This window comes from Arachis stenosperma, chromosome 6, assembly GCF_014773155.1.
Source record: "Arachis stenosperma cultivar V10309 chromosome 6, arast.V10309.gnm1.PFL2, whole genome shotgun sequence".
Classification (NCBI taxonomy): Eukaryota; Viridiplantae; Streptophyta; class Magnoliopsida; order Fabales; family Fabaceae; genus Arachis; species Arachis stenosperma.
Genome location: NC_080382.1, coordinates 8,742,613 through 8,755,419, shown reverse-complemented (window position 1 = coordinate 8,755,419; position 12,807 = coordinate 8,742,613). Strand labels below are relative to the sequence as shown.

The window sequence follows — 12,807 nt, the reverse complement described above, 5'->3', positions numbered from 1 at the left end:
GATCCTCGTTGCTCTGCTCCACTTTTCATCTTTTTCCTTCAAAGCTTTCCTCCTTCTTCCAGATTGGTTTTGCTTTCTCTTCACCGTTTATTTCTGCTGCTTTGTTTTTGATTCTTTGATGACGCTCTGATTTTGTACGTTTGGAAAGCTTGAACCTTTTCTTTGTTTCTGTACTTGGTTTATTGTTGTGATGCCTGTTTCCTGGTCTTCTTGTATGCTTTGGGTGATTTTCCTAGTTCTGGCTTCTATTTAGAGCCTCGTGTGTTGTCGTTGATTTTCGTACTGCTGTTTCGAAAAAGGTTGCTCCTTTGATAACTTTGTTTGCTCCATTGATGATTTTGTTTTTGTTGATGACTTTTCTTCGATAGAGACGATGGTTTTTGGTGACTTTCCTTTGACTTTCGCCTTTTTCTCCTCGGGACGCTGTTTGTTTGGAAGAGGGTTTTATCTTTGTAGCTTTTTCTGAGACTTCACTCTGTCATTGCCTCCAAAGGATGCCCCTGGACCTTCGTGTGCGTCCTGGGGTTTTTCTTTTACTATTTTGTGTGCTTAAGGTCACATTTGTCCGAGTTGCTTCCATTTTGTCTGAACTTGCTTTTTTGGGGTTAGTAACCCGTTTCCTTTTCTTTGAAGGATTAGTTGGCCATGTCGTCTCGCAAAAATATTGTCGAGGCGTCATCTAAGGTTCCTGAGGGGATGTCCGACTGGTTGGACTCCCTGGTGTTGCTGTGTGTATCCCTAGCCAATGTGAAATTCTGCACGGAGCTTAGGAAAAACCATCGGATATGTGGTAGTGAGAATCAAGAACGCAACTATGAATTGGTGGCACCCGATTCTGATGACAGGGTCTGTTTTCCTACTTCTACCCAGGGAGAGCGTCCTTTCTTTTATGCATACGATTTCTTCTTTAGCCAGATGGATATTACCCTTCCTTTTACTTCCTTTGAGACCGACCTGTTGTGGTCTCGCAACGTGGCCCCATCTCAGCTTCATCCGAATTCTTGGGGTTTTATTAGATTTTTCAGATGGTTTGTCATGAGTTCGGTGTTAAGCCCTCTTTAACCCTTTTTCTGTATCTCTTTGTGTTGATCAAGCCTGGGACTACCAAAAAAAAAGCTTCTTGGATTTCTTTTAGGTCGTCCCAGGGACATAAAGTCTTCTCCATGTATGATGAGTCTTTCCGCGATTTTAAGAATTACTTTTTCAAGATCCGAGCTATTGAAGGAGCTCGTCCTTTCTTCCTGGATGAGAATAGCGAGCCTCGTTTTCCTTTAGAGTGGCAGAGGAATGTAGTTGTGTCTAGGTATACCTGGGAGATGTTAGACGAGGTTGAGCAGGCCTTTGTCACTGCTTTAGAGGATATTTGGGGGGAACCTCCTCATCTTGAGACCAAGAAATTTCTAGGGGATCCATCCTTGATTCGTGCTGTGCTGGGTATTTTATAAACTGTGCTCCCATGTCTTTTGTTTTCTGCTTTCCTTTCTGGATATTCATAAGTTGTTGTATTTTTCTTTGTTTTTCAGAGATGTCGAAGGATAATGACTCACTGAAAGCCTTTAAGAAGGCGAGGAAGGCAACCGCGGCTCAGAACGTCCCGGCCAAGGTGGTCGGGGAAGGGTCCTACCATGTTTTGTCGAAGCCGTCTGTCCCGAGCTCTCCTGGGCCGAGGAGGGTGATCCCGATTCCCCGGGTTCGTTTGGTTGACCCGCCTCAGACTTCAGTTGGTACCTCTGCTCCTCCAGTTGCTCCTCCTCCAAAAAGACCTCGGACTGTCGAGCCGTTTAATCTTGATGCTCCCGACTTTGATGCAATTGGGTTTGTAGACCAACAGATTGCTCCCTATGGTGTCATGCCTACCGACGATGTATCGATTCTTCGTCATTTAGACTTTATTACTCGGAGTGGTATTACATTGGCACACATGGGAGCGGCTTTATACCGAACTGCTTAAGATCTTTCTATCCATGCTACCAATGCTTTTATGGAGGAGACAAAATCAGAATTTGATTGAATTAAGGGTTTGAAGGAGGAGCTCGAGGCGGAAGTGGCCGAGCTAAAAAAGGAGTTGAAGGGGGAAAAGGCCCGGGCTGTTGGTCTGGCGGCTGCCGCGCAACTGGCCGAGGATACGGCTCAAAAACATAAGGATGGCTATGTTACTACTTATAGAGAGGTGATGGAGCTCAGGGGTAGGTTGAAATCTGTTCAGGCCGATTATTCCGAGCTTCAAAGTCATCTTGTAGGTAGTGTTACTGCGGCTTATGAGAATCTGAAAGAGCAATTCCGAGTTCTTGCGCCAGATCTCGACCTTTCCCTTATTAGACTAGACAATATTGTTAGGGATGGTAAGTTTGTTCTTGACGATCCCGATGATGATGATGATGATCGTCCCTCACTGTCTGCTACCAAGACTTCTGCTGTGCCGGCTTCTCTGACTTCTACTGCTGGGATCAGTCGTCCAGAAGGGGAACCGGATTGCCAAATCTTGAACCGAGATGATGGGACGGTAGATGCGGTACCTCTTCAGACTCGTCCTCCTTCACCCCGAGTTGATGCTGCTGAGAAGTCTTCTAATGTTAACTGAGTTTTCTTCCTGTTTAATGTAGCTAGCCCGGCTTGTGGGCTTTTGAACTTCTTTATCTTTGTAAATGGTGTTTTTGCTGACTATTGATACTTTATTTTGGTTGCTTGTTTAGCAACTTTTATTTTCGAAAAATGAAGTAGTTTTCGAGCTTTCGTGGCTGATTTTGGTGGCCTCTGAAGCTTGCTATTATCATAACTTAGTAGTTTTTGTATCATGTCTGCTTGCACTTGTCTTGGTACCTTTGTAGGCTCGCATTTTGTCCTGGCATGATCAGCTTGATTCTTTGGCTTGGTTGTGTTTGTAATCCTCTTTTTTGGAACTCATTTAGGTCTCTTTTGGGGACTATTTTTGTAACTTGTGTCTTGGGCTCGACTTTGTCATATCGAATCCTGTCAAGTTACTTGGTAATCCTTTTTCTTGGACCTTTTCAGGTCTCTTTCGGGGATTACCTTTTGTAGCTTTACATCTTTTCTTGGCCGACTTTGTCACGTCGGGTCCTGTCGAGTTACTTGGTAATCCTCTTTCTTGGACCTTGTTTAGGTCTCTTTCAGGGATTATCATTTGCAACTTATCTTTCTGGGCCGACTTCGTCACATCGGGCCCTGTCGAGTTACTTGATAATCCTCTTTCTTGGACCTTGTTTAGGTCTCTTTCAGGGATTATCTTTTGTAACTTATCTTTCTGGGCCGACTTCGTCATGTCGGGCCCTGTCGAGTTACTTGATAATCCTCTTTCTTGGACCTTGTTTAGGTCTCTTTCAAGGATTATCTTTTGTAACTTATCTTTCTGGGCCGACTTCATCACGTCGGGCCCAGTCGAGTTACTTGATAATCCTCTTTCTTGGACCTTGTTTAGGTCTCTTTCAGGGATTATCTTTGTAACTTATTTGTAGGAGTCCGACTTTCTCATGTCGGGTTCTTCGAAGTTATAGTAATCCTCTTTTATAGCGTTGGCCATACCTCTTTCTAGGGCTTTACTTATAACTTGAGTTGTTGTGGCTGGTCCGACTTTTTGTGCCGACCAGTCTTTAAGTTATTTTATAGCAATCCATTTTATTAGGACCTCGTCAGGTCCTTTCTATGGATCACTTTCTATAACTTCTTGCATTATTCTATTTTCATCTTTGCCGATTTTTGTAGAATTTGGGTTTTAACCCTCGTTTTTATCGTGATCACGCAGTGAATTCAGTTTTCACTTTCTATCGATCTGTAGCTTTATAATCGGGCGACGAATGTTTTCAGAATAATACGACTTGAGCGTTTGTAGAAAATCTGAACAAATTTATTAAAAGAGAATGCAAATATACACGAGGAGTTAATTTCCTTAGTCGGGTGATTTGTAGGTCTTGGCGGGGCGCCTCGTTAAAGAACATTTTTCAGGAAAAAGAGTGCGCCTTGTCCAGGATCTTTTATCATCCCTAGCTATAGTACCTTCTTAGGTTGCAGGCATGCCATGACCTAGGAAGCTCTCGCCTGTCGAGTTCGGAAAGCCTGTAGTAGCCGTTTCCCAGTACTTCTATGACTCGGAAGGGCCCTTTCCAGTTTGCTGCCAATTTTCCTTCTCCAGGTCGAGTGGTTCCTATGTCGTTTCGGATTAGGATGAGGTCATCTTCAGCAAAGGCCCGCTGTATTACTTTTCGGTTGTATCTGGAGGCCATTCGTCGTTTCAACGCCTCTTCCCTTATCCGAGCTCTTTCTCGGATTTCTGGAAGTAAGTCGAGCTCTTCCCTTTGAAGTTGGGAATTGGCTTTTTCGCTAAAATGGATTACTCTGGGTGATCCTTCTTCGACCTCCACTGGGATCATTGCCTCCATTCCGTAAGATAATCGAAAAGGTGACTCCTTTGTCATGGAATGTGGAGTCATTCGATATGCCCATAGGACTTGCGGAAGCTCCTCAGCCCAAGCTCCCTTTGCATCTTGTAATCTCCGTTTTAACCCTGCTAATATAACTTTGTTAGCAGCTTCAGCTTGTCCATTGGCTTGGGGGTACTCAACAGAGGTGAATTGTTGTTTTATATTTAAGTTGGCCGCTAATTTTCTGAAGCCTGCGTCTGTGAACTGGGTACCATTGTCTGTAGTGATGGAGTATGGAACTCCGAACCTTGTGACGATGCTTCTATATAGAAATTTCCGACTTCTTTGAGCTGTGGCATTGGCTAGGGGTTCTGCCTTGATCCATTTTGTGAATTAGTCTATTCCTACTATGAGGAATTTGACTTGTCCCGATCCTTGAGGGAAAGGTCCAAGGAGATCGAGTCCCCATTTTGCGAATGGCCAAGGTGAGGTTACGCTGATGAGTTCCTCTGGCGGGGCGGTGTGAAAATTGGCATGTTTCTGGCATGGTGAACATGTTCTTACAAATTATGTGGCTTCTTTTTGTAGAGTTGGCCAATAAAATCCTGTCCGAAGTACTTTTTTGGCGAGTGCCTGCGCTCCTAGGTGATTGCCACAAATGCCACTGTGTACTTCTTCTAGGACATCTTTTGTGTTGGAAGTCGGCACGCATTTTAGCAATGGTATTAAAATTCCTCTTTTGTATAGAGTATTATTTATGATGGTATAGTATTGTGCTTCCCGTTTTAACCTCTTTGCCTCTTTCTCATCTGTAGGGAGGGCTTCTGTTCTGAGGTAATTAATTATGGGAGTCATCCATCCCTGATCGCGACCTATTATGGCTAGAACTTTTCTTCTTCTGAGATTGATGGATTCTATAGAATTTCTTGGATAAGGCTTCTATTGTTGCCTCCTGGTTTGGTGCTGGCTAGTTTTGAGAGTGCATTGGCCCGGGCATTTTGTTCTCGGAGTGTGTGACAAATTTCATACTCTCTTTTGTTCAAGTTGTTCCCTGTTTTGTCTAAATACTTTTTCATAGTGGGATCTTTGGCTTGGTAGCTTCCTGTTATTTGTGACGTAACTACCTGTGAGTCGCTGAAGATGATAAGTTTTTGAGCTCCAACCTCCCTAGCCAGCTTCAAACCAGCTAGTAGTGCCTCATATTCTGCTTGATTGTTTGAGGCAGGGAACCCAAATTTGAGGGAGAGTTCGATTTGGGTTCCCTGGTCGCTTTCGATTATTATGCCCGCGCCACTTCCCGTTTTGTTTGAGGAACCATCCACATATAAATTCCATTCTGTGGGATTTCTGGTGTGTCCGTGAATTTCGCAATGAAGTCGGTCAGATATTGAGATTTGATGGCCGTCCGAGCTTTGTATTGAAGGTCGAATTCGGACAACTCGACTGCCCATTGCAAGATTCTGCCTGCCAAGTCTGTTTTCTGTAGGATCCCTTTTATGGGCTGGTTGGTCCGAACTTTAATGGTGTGAGACTGGAAGTATGGGCGAAGTTGTCGTGATGTTAGTATGAGAGCGTAAGCGAACTTTTCTATTTTCTGGTAGCTCAAATCGGATTCTTGCAATGCTTTGCTGATAAAGTATATGGGTTGTTGCCCGCTGTTGTCTTCTCGAACTAGTGCTGAGGCTATTGCCCGATTTTCCATTGCGAAGTACAATATGAGTGGTTCTCATTCCCGTGGCTGACTTAGTATAGGTGGTCGTCCTAGGAATCTTTTGAAGTCTTGGAAGGCTTGCTCACATTCTGTTGTCCATTCAAACTCCTTTCCCTTCCTTAGAGTGGCGTAGAAAGGGAGAGATCTTATTACTGATCCGGCCAGGAATCTCGACAAGGCTGCCAATCTCCCGTTGAGTTGTTGTACCTCTTTGACACAAGTCAGACTTTTCATGTCGAGTATGGCCCTGCATTTGTCTGGGTTTGCCTCGATTCCTCTCTGTGTGATCATAAAACCCAAGAATTTACCAACTTCTACTGCGAAGGTGCATTTTGCGGGATTGAGTCACATGCCATGTCGTTGGTCGGCGAAATTGTGAACTATACTTTTTCACAACTCTCATAATCCCTGGTAATGGCTCCAAAAACTTGGTGCGCTCAATACCATGGCATTACACAACTTCGCACAACTAACCAGCAAGTGCACTGGGTCGTCCAAGTAATAAAACCTTACGTGAGTAAGGGTCGATCCCACGGAGATTGTTAGTAATGAAGCAAGCTATGGTCATCTTGTAAATCTTAGTCAGGCAAACTCAGATATATATGGTGATGAACGAAAATAACATAGAAGATAAAGATAGTGATACTTATGTATATCATTGGTGTATGAGCTTCAGACAAGTGTATGAAGATGCCTTCCCTTCCGTCTCTCTGCTTTCCTACAGCCTTCATCCAATCCTTCTTACTCCTTTCCATGGCAAGCTCGTGTAAGGTCTCACTGTTGTCAGCAGCTACCTCCCATCCGCGCAGTGAAAGCTAATGCAAAGCACTCTGTCACAGTGCCGCCAATCACCGGTTTGGTTCCCTCCCCTACCGGAATAGAATAACTCTTTTGCGTCTGTCACTAACGCCCAGTAGGTTACAGGTTTGAAGCACATCACAGTCATTCAGTCATTGAATCCTACTCAGAACACCACAGACAAGGTTAGACCTTCCGGATTCTCTTGAATGCTGCCATCAGGTCCTGCCTATACCACGAAGACTCCGAAGAATCCAAGAGATATTCACTAAGCCTCGAATGCTTGTAGAACAAGAATGGTTGTCAGTCACCTTGTTCATAGGTGAGAGTGGTGATGGGCGTCAATCATCACCATCATCATGTTGAAGAACAAGTGATATCTTGGTAAAAGAACAAGCGGAATTGAATGGAAGAACAATAGTAATTGCATTAATACTCGAGGTACAGCAGAGCTCCACACCCTTAATCTATGGTGTGTAGAAACTCCACCGTTGAAAATACATAAGCATAAGGTCCAGGCATGGCCGAATGGCCAGCCTCCCAAAGATCTAGGATAGCATAAAACTGAAGATAGCTACCAAAGTCTCGATCCAAATACAATAGTAAAAGGTCCTACTTATAGATAACTAGTAGCCTAGGTGTACAAAGATGAGTAAATGACATAAAAATCCACTTCCGGGCCCACTTGGTGTGTGCTTGGGCTGAGCAATCAAGGAAATTCGTGTAGAGAACTTTTCTGGAGTTAAACGCCAGCTCCCATGCCAGTTTGGGCGTTTAACTCCAACTTTTATTCCTGTTCCGGCGTTTAACGCTGGAATTCCTGAGGCCGGATTGCTTTGCGGGTTTGGGCCATCAAATCTTGGACAAAGTATGGACTATTATATATTGCTGGAAAGCCCTGGATGTCTACTTTCCAACGCCGTTGAGAGCGCGCCAATTGGGCTTCTGTAGCTCCAGAAAATCCACTTCGAGTGCAGGGAGGTCAGAATCCAACAGCATCTGCAGTCCTTTTTGGTCTCTGAATCAGATTTTTGCTCAGGTCCCTCAATTTCAGCCAGAAAATACCTGAAATCACAGAAAAACACACAAACTCATAGTAAAGTCCAGAAAAGTGAATTTTAAATAAAAACTAATAAAAATGTACTAAAAACTAACTATATCATATCAAAAACATACTAAAAACAATGCCAAAAAGTATACAAATTATCCGCTCATCACAACACCAAACTTAAATTGTTGCTTGTCCTCAAGCAACTGAAAATCAAATAGGATAAAAAGAAGAGAATATGCAATGAACTCCAAAAACATCTATGAAGATCAGTATTAATTAGATGAGCGGGGCTTTTAACTTTTTGCCTCTGAATAGTTTTGGCATCTCACTCTATCCCTTGTAACTCAGAATGGTTGGCTTCTTTAGGAACTCAGAGTCCAGATAGTGTTAATGATTCTCCTAGTAAAGTATGATGATTCTTGAACATAGCTATTTATTGAGTCTTGGCTGTGGCCCAAAGCACTCTGTCTTCCAGTATTACCACCGGATACATACATGCCACAGACACATAATTGGGTGAACCTTTTCAGATTGTGACTCAGCTTTGCTAAAGTCCCCAATTAGAGGTGTCCAGGGTTCTTAAGCACACTCTTATTTGCCTTGGATCACAACTTTATTTCTTTTCTTTTTCTTTCTTTTCTTTCTTTTTTTTTTCGATTTTTTTTTTTTTCGGTTTTTTTCTCTTTTTTTTTTTTTTTTTGAATAGCTTTTTCTTGCTTCAAGAATCATTTTATTGATTTTTCAGATCCTCAGTAACATGTCTCCTTTTTCATCATTCTTTCAAGAGCCAACATTCATGAACCACAAATTCAAGATACATATGCACTGTTTACACATACATTCAGAGAACAAAAATATTGCCACCACATCAAAATAATTAAACTATTATAAAATTCAAAATTCATGCAATTCTTCCTTTTTCAATTAAGCACATTTTTATTCAAGAAAGGTGATGGATTCATAGGACATTCATAACTTTAAGGCATAGACACTAAGACACTAATGATCATAAGACACAAACATGGATAACATAAAGCATAAAATTCGAAAAACAAAGGAATAAAGAACAAGGAAATCAAGGAATGGGTCCACCTTAGTGATGGCGGCTCTTCCTTGCTTTTGAAGGTCCTATGGAGTGCTTGAGCTCCTCAATGTCTCTTCCTTGTCTTTGTTGCTCCTCCCTCATGATTCTTTGATCTTCTCTAATTTCATGGAGGAGAATGGAGTGTTCTTGATGCTCCACCCTTAGTTGTCCCATGTTGGAACTTAATTCTCCTAGGGAGGTGTTTAGTTGCTCCCAATAGTTTTGTGGAGGAAAGTTCATCCCTTGAGGAATCTCAGGGATCTCATGATGAGTAGGGTCCCTTGTATACTCCATCCTTTTCTTGGTGATGGGCTTGTCCTCATCAATGGAGATGTCACCCTCTATGTCAACTCCAACTGAATAACAGAGGTGACAAATGAGGTGAGGAAAGGCTAACCTTGCCACAGTGGAGGTCTTGTCTGCCACTTTATAGAGTTCTTGAGCTATAACCTCATGAACCTCTATTTCCTCTCCAATCATGATACTATGGATCATGATGGCCCGGTCTATGGTAACTTCGGACCGGTTGCTAGTGGGAATGATTGAGCGTTGTATGAACTCTAACCATCCTCTAGCCACGGGCTTGAGGTCATGCCTTCTCAATTGGACCGGCTTTCCTCTTGAATCTTGCCTCCATTGTGCGCCCTCTTCACATATGACTGTGAGGACTTGGTCCAACCTTTGATCAAAGTTGACCCTTCTAGTGTAAGGATGCTCATCTCCTTGCATCATAGGCAAGTTGAACGCCACCCTCACACTCTCCGGACTAAAATCCAAGTATTTCCCCCGAACCATAGTAAGATAATTCTTTGGATCCGGGTTCACACTTTGGTCATGGTTCTTGGTGATCCATGCATTGGCATAGAACTCTTGAACCATCAAGATTCCGACTTGTTGAATGGGGTTGGTGAGTACTTCCCAACCTCTTCTTCGGATCTCATGGCGGATCTCCGGATATTCACCCTTTTTGAGTGAAAAGGGGACTTCGGGGATCACCTTCTTCAAGGCCACAACTTCATAGAAGTGGTCTTGATGCACCCTTGAGAGGAATCTATCCATCTCCCATGACTCGGAGGTGGAAGCTTTTGCCTTCCCTTTCCTCTTTTTAGAGGTTTCTCCGGCCTTGGATGCCATAAATGGTTATGAAAAAGCAACGCTTTTACCACACCAAACTTAAAATGTTTGCTCGTCCTCGAGCAAAAGAAGAAAGAAAGGAGTAGAAGAAGAAGAAATGAGGAAGAGGGGGAGGGTAGTGTGTTCGGCCAAAGGGGGAAGAAGTGGTCTTTAGGTTGTGTGAAAATGAAGGGTTGAAGAAGGGTATTTAAAGGAGAGAGGGGGGTAAAGGTTCGGCCATTTGAGGGTGGGTTTGGGAGGGAAAGTGGTTTGAATTTGAAGGGTGAGGTTGGTGGGGTTTTATGAAGGATGGATGTGAGTGGTGAAGAGAAAGATGGGATTTGATAGGTGAGGGGTTTTTGGGGAAGAGGTATTGAGGTGATTGGTGAATGGGGGAAGAAGAGAGAGAGTGATGGTAGGGTCCTGTGGGGTCCACAGATCCTGTAGTGTCAAGGAAAAGTCATCCTTGCACCAAATGGCATCAAAATCCACGTTTTGACCCATTTCTGGCGTTAAACGCCGGGCTGGTGCCCATTCCTGGCGTTTAACGCCAGGTTGTTGCCCTTTACTGGCGTTTAACGCCAGTCTGGTGCCCTTTTCTGGCGTTAAACGCCCAGAAAGGTGCCAGACTGGGCGTTAAACGCCCAACTGCTAGGCTGACTGGCGTTTGAACGCCAGCAGCATTTTCCTCCAGGGTGTGCTGTTTTTCTTCCTGTTTTTCATTTTGTTTTTGCTTTTTTCATTGTTTTTGTGACTTCTTATGATCATCAACCTACAAAAAACATAAAATAACAAAAGAAAATATATAAAATATAACATTGGGTTGCCTCCCAAAAAGCGCTTCTTTAATGTCATTAGCTTGACAGAGGACTCCCATGGAGCCTCAGAAACACTCAGAACCTTGTTGAAACCTCCCAACACCAAACTTAGAGTTTGAATGTGGGGTTTCAACATCAAACTTAGAGTTTGGTTGTGGCCTCCCAACACCAAACTTAGAGTTTGACTGTGGGGGCTCTGTTTGGCTCTGTTTTGAGAGAAGCTCTTCATGCTTCCTCTCCATGATGATAGAGGGATATCCTTGGGCCTTAAACACCATGGATTCTTCATTCACTTGAATGATCAACTCTCCTCTATCAACATCAATCACAGCCTTTGCTGTGGCTAGGAATGGTCTGCCAAGGATGATGGATTCATCCATGCACTTCCCAGTCTCTAGGACTATGAAATCAGTAGGAATGTAATGGTTTTCAACCTTAACCAGAACATCCTCTACAAGTCCATGGGCTTGTTTTCTTGAGTTGTCTGCCATTTCTAGTGAGATTTTTGCAGCTTGCACCTCAAAGATCCCTAATTTCTCCAATACAGAGAGGGGCATGAGGTTTACACTTGACCCTAAGTCACACAAGGCCTTCTTGAAGGTCATGGTGCCTATGGTACAAGGTATAGAAAACTTCCCAGGATCCTGCCTCTTTTGAGGCAGTTTCTGCCTAGACAGGTCATCCAGTTCTTTGGTGAGCAAGGGAGGTTCATCTTCCCAAGTCTCATTTCCAAATAACTTGTCATTTAACTTCATGATTGCTCCAAGGTATTTAGCAACTTGCTCTTCAGTGTCATACTCATCCTCTTCAGAGGAAGAATACTCATCAGAGCTCATGAAAGGCAGTAGCAAGTCCAAGGGAATCTCTATGGTCTCAGTCTGAGCCTCAGATTCCCAAGGTTCCTCATTGGGGAACTCATTAGAGGCCAGTGGACGTCCAGTGAGGCCTTCCTCAGTGGCGTTCACTGCCTCTTCTTCCTCCCAGAATTCGGCCATGTTTATGGCTTTGCACTCTCCTTTTGGATTTTCTTCAGTGTTACTTGGGAGAGTGCTTGGAGGAAGTTCAGTAATTTTCTTGCTCAGCTGACCCACTTGTCCTTCCAAATTCCTAATGGAAGATCTAGTTTCAGTCATGAAACTTTGAGTGGTTTTGATCAGATCAGAGACCATGGTTGCTAAGTCAGAATTATTCTGCTTAGAGCTCTCTGTCTGTTGCTGAGAAGATGAAAAAGGCTTGCCATTGTTAAACCTGTTTCTTCCACCATTGTTATTGAAACCTTGTTGAGGTCTCTCGTGATTCTTCCATGAAAGATTTGGATGATTTCTCCATGAAGAATTATAGGTGTTACCATAGGGTTCTCCTAGGTAATTTACCTCTTCCATGGAAGGGTTCTCAGGATCATAAGCTTCTTCCTCAGATGAAGCTTCCTTAGTACTGTTTGGTGCATCTTGCATTCCAGACAGACTTTGAGAAATCAAATTGACTTGTTGTGTCAATATTTTATTCTGAGCCAATATGGCATTCAGAGTGTCAATCTCAAGAACTCCTTTCTTCTGATTAGTCCCATTGTTCACAGGATTTCTTTCAGAAGTGTACATGAATTGGTTATTTGCAACCATTTCAATCAGTTCTTGAGCTTCAGTAGGCGTCTTCTTCAGATGAAGAGATCCTCCTGCAGAGCTATCCAAGGACATCTTAGATAGTTCAGAGAGACCATCATAGAAAATACCTATGATGCTCCATTCAGAAAGCATGTCAGAAGGACATTTTCTGATTAATTGTTTGTATCTTTCCCAAGCTTCATAGAGGGATTCTCCATCCTTTTGTCTAAAGGTTTGGACTTCCACTCTAAGCTT

The 12,807-nt window shown here is 43.2% G+C and overlaps 1 non-coding gene across 1 annotated transcript; it reads left to right on the top strand.

Annotated features, from left to right (window-relative positions):
* The first annotated feature begins 12,699 nt into the window (after positions 1-12,699).
* Positions 12,700-12,807, top strand: LOC130937214 (small nucleolar RNA R71). Its single transcript, XR_009068442.1, has one exon. It is a non-coding gene; the product is annotated as a small nucleolar RNA R71 (small nucleolar RNA).